Genomic DNA, 13206 nt, shown 5'->3' with positions numbered 1-13206 from the left:
GTGAAATAAGCTTATCTGCTCTCTGAGTCTGTCAGGGTGAATTGCAAAGGAACTTCTCTGCCTGGAATAGGAGAGAGGGATTTGTGGGAGGACACCAGAGAATGAACTGTGTGAGTTATTTAGTGTGAGCCTCAGAGGCAGAGTGAGCACACCACTTAAACCCAGGTGAAAGTACAGCATGACCTCCCCCGCATCCTCACTGTGTCAGCTGGCATGGTCTTAATAGATTAGTGAATCCTTAATGAATGCGGCCAGAAGAGGGCTTTGAGGCAGTGAAAAAGAGCCTGGCATGACTCAAATGAATAACATAAGCCGCAATGTAATAGTCTTGGTGGTGGTTTGTTTGCTGACTCCTGGGTAGTTGCATTTTGAAAACAAATGGCACAAACTCCACTGGATTAAGCTCTTATACTTGGAGTTAATTTTAGAATGAAATTCAGTTGATGACGAAGACATTGATAATTCTTAGGTAGGCTTAGGACTCTCCTTCATAGGATGTTTTTTTTTCTCCCCTAAATGTTCTCTTAAATATGATTATTTTCTTCCTATGTCACAAAAGGATCAAGAGGAGTAAACTTTTATTGGGATAGAACAGTCCACCTCAAGTCATTTCTTTCTGCAGTGTGGAAAATTTAGCTGACTGTGTGGTCTGACAGCAAGGCTACAGCACTCACTGTTCCCTGGTACAGCCATCCTTTAAAAATTTTGTCCGGCCCTTCTACTTGTTATTCCCTCCCTTCCCTGGCTCGCTCTAAAAATAGACAAGTGCTTTCCAGCTGGTGCCCTCATGCTTGGGCCCTCTGTTATTTTTTGTTGTTTTTTGCTTCAGCTTGATATGGAGCTCTCCTTTTTCACTCTAAATCTCTGCTGCAGGTTGTTCGCAATGATCGGGACTAGTTCTCTGACAAGCACTATTGTTCTGCTACTGTGTGAATCTGGTGAAGGATCTCACAAAAGACCTTCCAGGTGGGATGTGCCTCTTGGAGTTCGGCAAGCGAGAAGCATGGCAGAGGTACCTGTGGTGAAAGAGCCAAGACAAATTCACTTGGTTTTTATTTTTCCCCCTCTCACCATCCTGCACTCAGTTCTTTCCACTCATTCCTACCCTCTGGTTTTCCCTGGGCCAGGTGAGTCACGCTTTCCAGTCCCACCTGCCCTCCTTCTCTGCCTGAGTCAGCTTCTCTCAGGGAATCGTTGCTTGCCACGGGCAAGGCAGCTATTTTTGTCTTAGCTGTTTCTTCCTTACAATGGTTTCTTCTCTTTCTGCTCCACCTTTATCATTTTTGCCCTGTGTATTTGTATTATTATTATTTGCTTACGCTGTGTCTTGGTTTTGCCTTTGCTTTGATGAGTAAAAAACAGAAATAAAAACTTATTTTAAGGAAAAAAGATACCGTCTTAAAAATTCAATGAAAAAAAAATATCAAGAGCTCCAGTAAAAAGTGGATATTGCAATTATTTTCCATTGTAGTAAAATGTGTCCAATATATGTGTATCTTCCAATTCCAACAATTTCATATCCACCATTTGAAATGCAGGCACTTTACGTCAACAAAGAGAGCAGGGCCATGGTCTGGCCAGGCATTGTCCTGCCATGTGTTAGACAAGACGGAGGGTACCACCAGCCTTCAGCAAGCAAGCAAATACCAGCCCTGGCTGGAACAAACCACCTTTGTTTCAAAGAAAAGTATTGAGCCCATCAAGATTATCGGTTGAACATGTTCCAGTGATATAATACATCTGCGAACAGGAAGATGGAGCCCACGCAGTGTTTCCTGCCTGCAGGGGGGAGGTTTCAAAATCATAACCTTTGGGAAGGAGATGTTTTCTCCTACCTCCCTCTTGCAGCTTGCTGAGGCAGGGCAAGGGTGGGGGCAAAGTCTGAGGGGGTTTTGTTTGTTTAACATCCACGTTCCCGTGCAGGAGACACTGGGGAGGCAATGAGCAGAGGGAAAAGTGGTTTGGTCCTTTTACCTTGTTGGTGCCAGCCACCAGGAATCATACGTGTTAACCCTGCTTGGGTGTTTGCTCTGAGAAGAGCTGGGTGTCCTGCCCTTGTTTCACCATCATTTGATAGGCACGGTGAATCCTGGCCTGTGCCAGGGCCGAAAGGAGAAGAAAAGGGGGTATGGTTCAGATGGATCTGCTCACCTTTTAGGAAAATCCTGAAAGCGTCTTCCATGCTGAAGGTCGTCATGTTTACTGGAGCAGATGACACCGGATACATGACATCTGATACATCTGTGAGAAAGGGGAGTACTTCCCCCCCCCCCCCTTTTTTTTTTCTTTCTTTTTTTTTTAAAATTTTTTAAATTTTTTTTTTATTATTTTTTTTACAGTTTCCCTGATTTTAACCAGGCTTCTGGCTGTCTGGAGCTTTCACACCAAGTGACACCAGCCTCTGTGAAACTTGTCAGGACATTTCTGGCAGCAAAATCCCACTGAAATCTGGGCAATTGCCAAGGAGAGGTGTTTGCCCTGCTCCACCTCCCAAAGCCTGGAGCTGGTCTTTTATCTGTGGGATGCTGCTTCTCTCTTGCTTCCTATGGGACCACTACACAGGCACCTGCTTGTCCAGCAGTGCCAAGGGGTAGGAGATGCAGCTTGACTGCTTGTAGATACACAGGCAGGAGGTAGGTGAGGAGGAGGAAAGAAACCCCACCGCCTTGTACGCTGCAGGTTTTTCTTCTCCCCGTTGTTGTCCAGCCCTTTTTCTTTTTTTTTTTTTTTTTTTTTCAGTGAAACTCGCCTCAGCATCTTCTAGACCCTTTCGTGGCAGCATTATGCCAGCTCGGGGTTTCCTGCCAGCCTCTTTGGCAGGGGAATGTCCCCGCCAGGGCTTACCCCGCCTGGGAAATTCCGCCGCGCAGAAAAAGTCCAGGGAGCCACACTCACACCACCCTCCTCCTCCACCCCGCCGCTTCCTCTCACATGTCATAACATCCCCCACGGTGAACCGGGGCTGAAAGATAAGCGCTGTGTGATCCACTGCAATAAAGAGCCCTGTGGGTACTCAGCCTGGAGCTGTAATAAAGTCGGCGGGAGGGTTGCCTAGGGTGTCTTTTTTTTTTTTTTAATACATATATACGGGGTTTTTTTCTGTGACCAGAAAGCCAGAGTAAGCAAAACTTTTGTGACGGAGGGGAAAAAAAAAATCCTCACTTTTGCTTCTCTGTTTCGTATTGTTAAACCTCAGAGGAACTCTTCAAGCATTCACACAGACGTGGCCATAGGGGACGATCAGGTCCCAGTGGGGAGCAAAGAACTGGCTTGTTTTCCGTAGAGCTAATTCTAACTTCACTCCTCCGACATGAAGGTACATTATTACCATTTAATTTGCTTTATTGCTTAAACTCTATCATTGATTGGAACAATATTGGCTTCTCATTGCTTTTTTTTCCCACTTCTAATAGCCTTGCAAGTGGCTTGTGCTATAGGTGTCTGTGCGTGTTTTGGGGTTGGGTACGGAAGCATGGCTTGCTTTTGGGAAGGCAACGGGTTGTAACCAATATTTAGGAAACCACAATGAAGAGTGGGATTTTTGAAAGCTCACAGTGGATTTAGAGGCAGATTACCCCTAAATAGCATGGTTGTTTTGTGTAATTCTCTCTGAAACAATTCTCTCTTTTTTACCTGGGGAGGATGTAGTAGCTTTCCAGAGTTAGGATGGTTGGATGGGAATCTAAACTCTAAGAGTGCTGAATGGAAGAAACATTGTTAGTGGGCAGCAGGTGTTTTGTATAATCTTGATTACAGTTTCTTTCCTGGCTGCTCATCAGTAATTTTGGAATAGCAGAGCATCATCAGCAAGTGAGCCTGCCCGCTTCAACAGGACAGCAATAGTGTGTCACGGTGCAGTGTGAGATAACACAGGGAGCCATATATGAAAATAGGGATCTACACCTGCTTTCTTGTAATTTAGCAAAATATTTGTGGGAATTAAAAGAACTAAGTTTAATGAACTTAAACTTCACCTTAAAATTTGTTATGCTAAGGGGTTTATTAAACCAAACCATAAGCTGCTTTTCATTGCCTGGTGAGGGTTTCTCTGGCTTACCACACGAGGTCGATTATGCAGCACCCTGGTTCATTACCCGTGCCCGGATCTGGCAGGCAAGGAAGGCAGCTCAGCACTGAGCTTCCTGCAGAGGATGAAAGGCAGTGTGGATTTTAGACCCCCAAAATCTGGGGGGCACGTTTGTACCATGGCGTCAACGGAGACTTGTGTACGGATGGGGATGGGAAGCTTGCAAGTACTTTAGATGGAAGCCAGGTATCTTCAACTGGGACATTTTGGCTTGCCTGGAGGCACATAGAGGGCAGAGGGTGATACCCTGGGCTGTCCCTCAGCCAGGCTGGGTGACCAGTGGGCAGGGACAAATGTCATCTAGGGACATTGGGAAGAAGGCCATGTTTCTGCTTCAAATGAAACTCTAGTATCAGCTTGGTTCCTGATGCAAGTGATTTCTTTTTGGCTGGTTAGACCTTTTATTGACTTTCTTTACAGCAAGCCACGTGTTGCCCATTGTGTTCAATCAGTGGATAGGAGGAGAGGGTGTGTGTGGAGGAAATGCCCTCTGCTTCTGGGTGCTGAGGGCCAGTCACCGGCTGAGCCTTGGGCTGCCTGGGGCAACCTCAGCCCAGCACCCTGCCCTGCCTATGCCAGAGCCCCGCTGCCACCCTGGAGGTGGTGGTGGTTGGGATATCGTCGTCATCATCTTTGTCATCAAACGGCTGCTGGAAATGGGTTTCTGGCCGCTCTCCTGGGCACTGGGAAGCTTCCCTTCCCAGCCCTGGGCTGCTGGGAGCAGCAAGGTGGCAGGTGCAGTCCCGTCCCTCCCTTCAGCTTTATCTTCTGCTGCAGCCCGGATGGCTGGACCTGGCCTTGCTTCTAGCTCTGGGCTTTCGGGGGCAGCAGAACTCATTCCTGATGGTGCTGCTGAGAAACCCTCGTGTGACTTTTCACGTTCCCAGTCGCAAGCTCCTGAGACAAAACGTGCAAGGTAGAAACAAGAGCTGCCTTTGCTCTTGCTTTCTTCTTAAGAAGTTGGCAGGAAATGAAAAGGAAACTCAAACATCCATGGGCCAGCTTCTGTGAAGAGCAGGGTCCTGTCAGACAGGATGTGTCTGGCTTCAGTCCGTGTCTTTCCCCAGCTGAGAACTGGAGGAGGGAGCCAATGCCTGGGAACAGAGCTTTACACTGTGCCCCACTAAATCAAAGAGTTTATTTCCAAGTTTCTTGAAGTTTTATACTGACTCGTGCTGTACAATTTACATACTACTGTAAATTTGTCATTACTGTCATGGATTTCTTCCTAAATATGTAGCAACTGGCTGGTAAGTCTGTAAAAAAGAAAGAATTAGTATCCTTTCCATCATATTAATATCCTTTACACAGACATTGGACATCTGTGGTTGAGACTTAAGTGGCAGCAAATTCTGACCCATAGATGGAGTGATGTTGTCCAGTTGTCCCAGCACACATTTAAATAAAGATAAAACCTGCCCTAGTAAATGCAATTCATCCCAAGCACCAGGAAAGCTTTTGTACTGCTGCTTGGAAGCAACCTAACATCTTCCCTACTTTAATAAAATTTTATTTGGCTGCCTTGGTTTAGGTGCTTTTTTAAATGAGAAAATTTCCTGGTTATTGAATTTTTGTCTGACTAATGGAAGACAGCTCTACAGCTGAGTTTCAGGACTTTCCCAAGGTCAGACAGCCATGTGTTTTGAAAGCTGGAATTTCTCTAGTGAATGGAGTTCTGAACCAAAGGCATTTAAACTCTGTAAACTGGAAAACACAGTGAAATAAGATCAAGACATGAGATGAGGGCATTCCCTTCAATGATCTTTGTAACAAATGTGGTTGTCTTCTTTCTGCCTGGGATTTCCTGCATGCAGAACTGTACCCTTGAGCTGAGGGTATGCTCACAGGCCGTGTGGGATTGTACAGACCAATGCTGGGGCTTCTTGTAGGTGTTGGTCCTGATTCCTGTCATGCAACCACAGCACGGCTCATCTGCATGCGTGCTGCCACTATGCCTGGGATTTCTGGACTGGTCAAAACAGTTTGATCTGCTGTCCTCTAGATGTGACTGGTTTGCCGTGTCCAAGAAGTGGATAAATTTTCAAAACCCACCTGGGCAACGTTTTTGAGTGGAAAAACATGTGTTTGGGAAGCCTGGATGTATGGCAACCTTAATCTAGGATAGGTTATCCATTGCTACACTGAAATTGAGAGACTAGAAAAACAGGGTCCTGGGTAGACTGTAGTTGGAAAAATCGTATTTTTCTGGGTTATTCTGGCTGTAATAAAGCAGTTTTTTCTCTTGTTCCTGAACTAAAGAGTTGAATGGTGATGTTGCATTGAGACAGCTCTGTAGTCCCTGCTAGAAAGTGATCTTGTTTTAAGGCGTTTGAAGTGGTTCTTGTTTGTGGAAGTCAGGAAGACTGAAAATGAAGTCCACCAGAGCTGTGGCTACAGCACGGGCTCCTATGTCTGACAGTAGAAAATAAAATAAATCTGGGCTCAGAATGAGAAGTTTTGGCCTTAGTTGGTTGCCTGAGTTAAAAGCGAGTTAGGAATCTTTAACATGAGTCACAAGGAAAACCGATGCTTACCCCTTTAGACCTCCACAGAGACTCCGAACCAGCACCGAGACACTGTGCTAATTCCCTTCCCAAACTGGAATATCATAATGAGAAAAATATTTCAAGGGAAGAACTTGCACTATTTACCTCATCTACGTACACACAGTATCCTTTACAGGTGACATATGATGTTGCCCTTTGCTATGGGGAAATAGCCTTCTGCTCCTTGTTTACACACTGTGACATCAATGGTGCGTGTATTTCTTAGCCGTGCCTTCCTACTGCAAGGCACTAATGAGATATGTAAGCTTATGAGAAGACATGACTAACGAGGGCAGTGAGTATGTTGAGAGGAATGTCCACAAACACAAGGTGTAACATACAGGGAAGCTGTTTACTTGCACACAAATCAGATCCCCTTAGCCAGCTTTGTAACGCTGGCTGGGTTTGGGGTTCTTTTCCTCTGTGCTGATTTCAGCTGATTTATACACACAGTGTGAAAGGATCTGCTTAGTAGCCACCCACTTAATGTTTTTAAAAATTGATTCTTTTTTTTTTTTTAAATATCAAACAACCTGGGAGGAAAAAAAGCAGAATTGACGGCATTTTTTGGATCAAAGGAGCAAGCCCCAAAAGATATATGTTAAATAAGTAGTCTGAGTTTTCCTTTAATATGAAGAATTACACTTACCTTCTTTTGAAGTTCAGGCTAATCCCAGAATGTCAGTCTTGGAGACCAACGTCTGGGAAGAATGTAGCAATACAAGTATGGCATAGAGGGAAGAACCAGTGACTCCTCTGTACTGTTTTTTTGAGCAAAAAATGTGTCATGGACCATTTCCAGCCTGCTGACGTGTGGTCTCTTAAACCGTTAAACCAAACACAAGCACTGAATCCTGAACGGAATAGTTACAAAGCTTTTACCTCTGTTTTTCTTGATGCTGTTCTAAAAGCAAACTGAATGTTATGTGGGATGGCTTGGGGTTTGCATGATGTGTGGAAATGCTGCTTGGGCACGGAGATGCGGTTGTGGCGTTTGTACACCTCACTGCACTCTTTGCAGCAGGAGGCTAATTACACCCATTGGAGAATAAGGAGCATTTGACATCCATACAGCAAATACTCACTTGCGTTAAGCAACTGGCTTGTAAAGTACCATTTTTATTTCCAGTTTGAGAAACAAAGGTTATACTTCTCCAGAAACCTCTTGTGAAATCAAGTACTTGTTACTAGTAGTCACTTGTTACTGGTCGTTTGTGCTCTGCCACCTTACCTAGAGGCTGACCTTTGTTGTGCGCTGCTCCTCAGGAGACAGAGTGAAGAGAGATGTTTATTCTGCTCCTGTGCCCACTGAGCCATGGGCAGCTCCGAGAGCTGGCATGCTCCTCACTCCTGGTTAGGAGGGATTGCGTGCCTGGCAAAGTGACTACGTGCAGCTCTACAGGGAAGGCAAAGCTCCACTTTCTGAGCTCGTTTTATTTATTTATGTATGTATTTAGTTAGTTAAAGCCTGCATACGTAGCATATACATGTATGCTATATATATCTCTCTATATCTATTTATATATGTGTTTTATATATATATATATAACTGGGGTTATAGCATTCACCCCAGTACGTGCCCCAGGGACTGAGCAGCACACTGATGCTGTAAAGGCAGACCAGCCACATCCATACAGCATAACAACCCTTTGCCTTGGTGTCTTCTGAGCCCCATGTAGCCTTCCCAAGTTGCATCTTCTGTTTGTTTGTTTGGGTTTCATTTTCTTTCAACCTGTCGCACGTGTGACCTGTAGCTACGGCTTCAAGGGGATTTTCTCAGGGGGAAGAGGAGGTAGGATGCCTTCTTGGAGAGTAAGTTAACATAGAGGGAGACAACCAGCAGACTCTTGCCCATGCTGTCTCTAAGGAGCTGCCCTGGAGCAAGCCATGCTCAGGCTTCATTCAAAGGAGTTAGTTTCTCTCACCTGCGACCCCAGAATTGAGCTCATGTTAAGAGCATTATTACCAATTCTGGGACAAGGACAGGAGGGTAAACTGTGAGATCACGTTGTTTGACCACAGAGAAGGAGGGACAGGTTACATCAGGAATTAGGTTGGTGGTCATTGACTTAGATGTGAAGCTGTTGGGGTTGGCCTAGGCTGCTGGGAGGATGTATTCACAACCATGCACAAATCTTGCAGCCCAGAAGGCCAATCGCATCCTGGGCTGCATCAAAAGATGCATTGCCAGCAGGTCCAGAGAGGTAATTCTTCCACTTTACTCTGCTCTGGTGAGACCTCACCTGGAGTCTTGTGTGCAGATCTGGAGCCCTCAATATAAGAAGGACATGGACCTGATGGAGCACGTCCAAAGGAGGGCCACGAGGATGATCAGGGGGATGGAGCACCTCTGCTACGAGGACAGGCTGAGGGAGCTGGGGTTGTTCAGCCTGAAGAAGAGGAGGCTCTGGGGAGACCTAATAGCGGCCTTCCAGTACCTGAAGGGAGCCTACAGTAAGGCTGGGGAGAACCTGTTTAGAAAGGCCTGCAGTGACAGGACGAGGGGAAATGGCTTCAAGCTGGAGGGGAACAGATTTAGACTGGAGATTAGGAGAGGGTTTTTCACTGTGAGGGTGGTGGAGCACTGGAACAGGTTGCCCAGGGAGGTGGTTGAGGCCCCTTCCCTGGAGATATTCAAGGAAAGGCTTGACGAGGCCCTGGGCAACCTGGTCTAGTTGGGGGTGTCCCTGCTGACTGTGGGGAGGTCGGACTAGATGACCTTTGGAGGTTCCTTCCGGCCTGGATGATTCTATGAATCTCTGCCCCAGTTCTGCAGCACAAGGTTTTCCAAGCTAAGAGTGCTGAACCCGTCTGCCTGGCACCCCCTCTGCCCCTGATGCCGTGTGTGGGCCTTGCTGGGCTGATCACAGGCAGTTGTGCTGGAGGTTTCCCTGTGGCTGCCTGGCTGCCCCTTTGCAGGATGGTCCAGGAGTCTCCCTGCCCGGTGCTGTCACAGCTCGGGCTGCAAACCTCGTGTCAGAAAGGATAAACTGGAGATGGCTGAAAGCTGGGCAGCAAAATGTCTCCCTCAGTCTGAATTTGTGCTATCGCTATTGAAATGCTGCTCTCAGTAGGAGAAAAATCCCACAGTTACAATGAAAAAGGGTGTTGAAAGCATGGAAGACTCTTTTAGCAGGAAGCCCCCCAAACACTGAGCAGGGCCCTTGATTCTGCTTTGACTTAGGGAAGTGCCTCACCTGTTTCCATGTAACAAGGACACAGTTCCTGGAGGCCGAACACAGAGACAAGCCCAGCACAGCAGGTCCCCAGCATCTTTTCTAGGTGCTGGCTCTGAGCAGGACAGCAGGAGGCAGACACATGACCATGATGAGCCTAGATGCTGGGTTGGTGGTGAAGGTCTAAGGTGTTAGCTTTCAACCTTCCTGACTCCTGCAACGAGACCCCTTCCCAGCGAGAGCAACCTTTGACACAACAGGATGTTTTTTCTGTTCTTATCTGAATTTTCAGATCACTTCAAAGGAGCTCAGGTGTGTAAACAAGTGACATGCTCACAAGCAGCGTTCAAAGCTATAACCTATATAGTTGAGTTTTTGGAAACAAATGCATTTTGTTTCTGATTTTTGCAGTGCTCTGAGGTACCAAGATGAGCACATCCCACTATTTCCAGAGGTACGTGAGAGAGGTTTCAGGACAAATGCTGCTAATACCGGCCACTAGTTGGCATTATTGATACATCCCAGTAAATGGAGGGAGTGCAATAAAAACCTGGGAGGGCAGCGCTGGGGAGCTGAGGCATCCTCCTCCGTGCTGCCCTCGCAGCCTTCTCCGGCTCTGGAGGTTTGGTGGGTTGCCCTGTGCTACAGCTCGGTCAAAGCAGGCTGAAACCGCCTGGACACCACATCCCTGCACCACCTTCCCAGCCGACCCCCCCTTTTTCCCAGTTTGTTGGTGTCTGTATGGGTTGCGCTGGGTTTCCTGTCAGGAGGAGAGATGACAAGCACTTTTGGTCACCGCCCTGCCCAGGAGGAACTTTCTTAGGCTGAAGACACCTCATGGGGTTTGGGTGACCACAGGTGTTGCGTAGTGTTTGGGCCAAAAACCAAATGCTCAAGGTCTGCAGCATTAATAATTACAATTTGTAGATGTAGCAATGATTTACCAGTAACTTGCTTGGAAGCGCTTTAAGAGCACAAGGCTGCTGGAGCCAGCTCATCTTGTGCAACCCATGGGTGTGTGTATTTTTGAAAGAGCCTTTTGTTACAGCGCTCGGGCGAATTAGACTTGTCTTAATCTGCTTTGACTGGGAGTAGATTTCTGCCAAAAGACCTGAGAAATAAGATGTCGCTGATGAAACAAGTATGAGTTGAGGTATCGGAGAGTTGCCTGAAATGGATTTTGCTTGGTAAAAGGAGAGCAAGTCAGCAATTCAGCCTTCAGGGGAGTAGAAGCTTCATAATAGAAGAGAAAAAGAAATTCCACGCCCTCTTTAAGACAAAAACCTCATTAAATAGTTTTATAGAATAGTTTTCATTCATACATAAAGACTAATCTTCAATTAAATCCATTCTAAAATCGTTACTGAATAGCAAAGATAAAGGTGCTGTCTGCCCCTGTCTGCGTGTAGTTTAGGGACCTTCCATGACACAGTAGGACTACGATGAGAGAAATCCACTTTTGATTTGAAATCTACTTTAAATCTCAACATTTTAAAGGGAATTGCAGGCAACTATGATGCCTAATCTGATTATAGACTTCTCAGATTCACGTTACCATTTGCTTGTTAGAAGACAAGATCCATTTGCTGCAGTAGTTCGAGACCCTCCTGGCTAGAGGAAAAAAATGACTGGCTTTCTGGGCTACCTGGCAGGGATGTGAAGGCAAAGGTTGATCAGTTGGATCCACTTTTGGAAAGCTGGGTTGTGGGTCCTCCCATCAGCCACCGAGCATGCAAAGAGCATTCAGGGGCTGAAGAACCTCCGAGCAGCAAGTGCTTTTCAATGAGGAAATACTTAAAAGTGTCTACCTAAGGCCAAGGTATCGTAACTGAGATCTGAGGCTTGAAGAACAACAGAGAACCAGATCCTTGCGTGCTTAAAACACACAGCCTGGTTTAACAAATCATCACCTGCATAAAGAGGTTCATTGAGTGAGACAGAAGGCAAACTTGGGAGATAGCTGCTGATTAGGGAGCTAGTGAGTTTTTACCTTTATTAGACTGTGCTATTTCTGGCACTACTTGGCATCTGATTTGATTTTATGGGTTACATTTGCAAATTTTACCGTGACTGCATAAATTCAATCTATGGTGTGAAAAAACAGTCCTTGGAGTAAAGAAAGCACCTCGCTAATTTCCAGTGGAACCCTTCCTTCACCTGACAGTGGAAGAAATATTTGAATAATATAAAGTAATTCTCTTCTGCCTCCTCATGAGCTGATTAATATAATTTCATGTTGCACCTGTCCGATGTTTTTGAATACAGTTAAAACATGTATAATAATGTAAATTATAGACCTCCAATTTGCATAATATACTTGAGAAATACCGTGTTGCTTTGCTACATATTTTTGGGGGGCAGGCCACGATGCTAAAAGCATCCAAACTGCAACCTTGTGGACAAAACTGCACGCTCTTATTTTAGAAGATGGTGACTTCTGCAAAAAGGAGGAAAGCAGAAATATTTGTTTGAAAAGTAGAACTCTGAGGACCCTCCCCTGAGAATATTGGTACTAACTCGGTAGTGGTGTTAGCAGTAATCACAGACACACAGTTTCGCCTGCTTTTCGTTTTGGCGTCGTGCTGCTTGCCCGCTTCTCCCCGCCAGCCTCAACTGAGCAGCTTTGCCACCGCAGCATGGTGCAACCTAAAACCAAAATACCTTCTGTCTGCCCCCTGCCTACTACACGCTCTGATAACAGAGGAAGAGAGATGACTTATCTCTGCCGTAACTGCTCACGTTCCCCTTCTCCCTGGATGCTGCCCACTTGATGCACACAACCCCAAAAAATCCCCATTCTCCCAATCCCAGCCTCCCTGGAGCTGAGGCCTGGCAGGAGCAGGGCCAACGCTCCCGTGTCATCACACTTGGGAGAGGGGTAAGTGCGTGGGGGGACGTGAGCCTGCATCAACAGCGGCGGAGGGCCAAGGGCGATGCTCATGGTTTCCACCACACAAGAGTCACACCAGCTACACAAAGAGGGTGGAAATTTGGGGTTGCATGTGCTGCAGGTGTGGGCTGCAAAACCTATGGGAGGCCTCCAGGGACACTTTGGAGGAGAGGGTGCAAGGCAACATCCCTGCCCATCCCCATCATCCCCACCCCATCATCTCCATTCCCCATCACCTCCATTCCCCATTATCCCTATCCCACCCCATCACCTCCATTCCCCATCATCTCCATTCCCCATTGTCCCCATCCCACCCTATCACCTCCATTCCTCATAATCTCCATTCCCTATCATCCCCATCCCACCCTATCGCCTCCATTCCCCATCACCTCCGTTCCCCATCATCCCCATCCCACCCTATCACCTCCATTCCCCGTCATCCCCATCCCACCCCATCACCTCCCTTCCCCATCACCTCCGTTCCCCATCATCCCCATCCCACTCTAT

The sequence above is a fragment of the Calidris pugnax genome, unplaced genomic scaffold (assembly GCF_001431845.1).
Source record: "Calidris pugnax isolate Ruff unplaced genomic scaffold, ASM143184v1 scaffold95, whole genome shotgun sequence".
Classification (NCBI taxonomy): Eukaryota; Metazoa; Chordata; class Aves; order Charadriiformes; family Scolopacidae; genus Calidris; species Calidris pugnax.
This window is presented reverse-complemented; position numbering follows the sequence as displayed.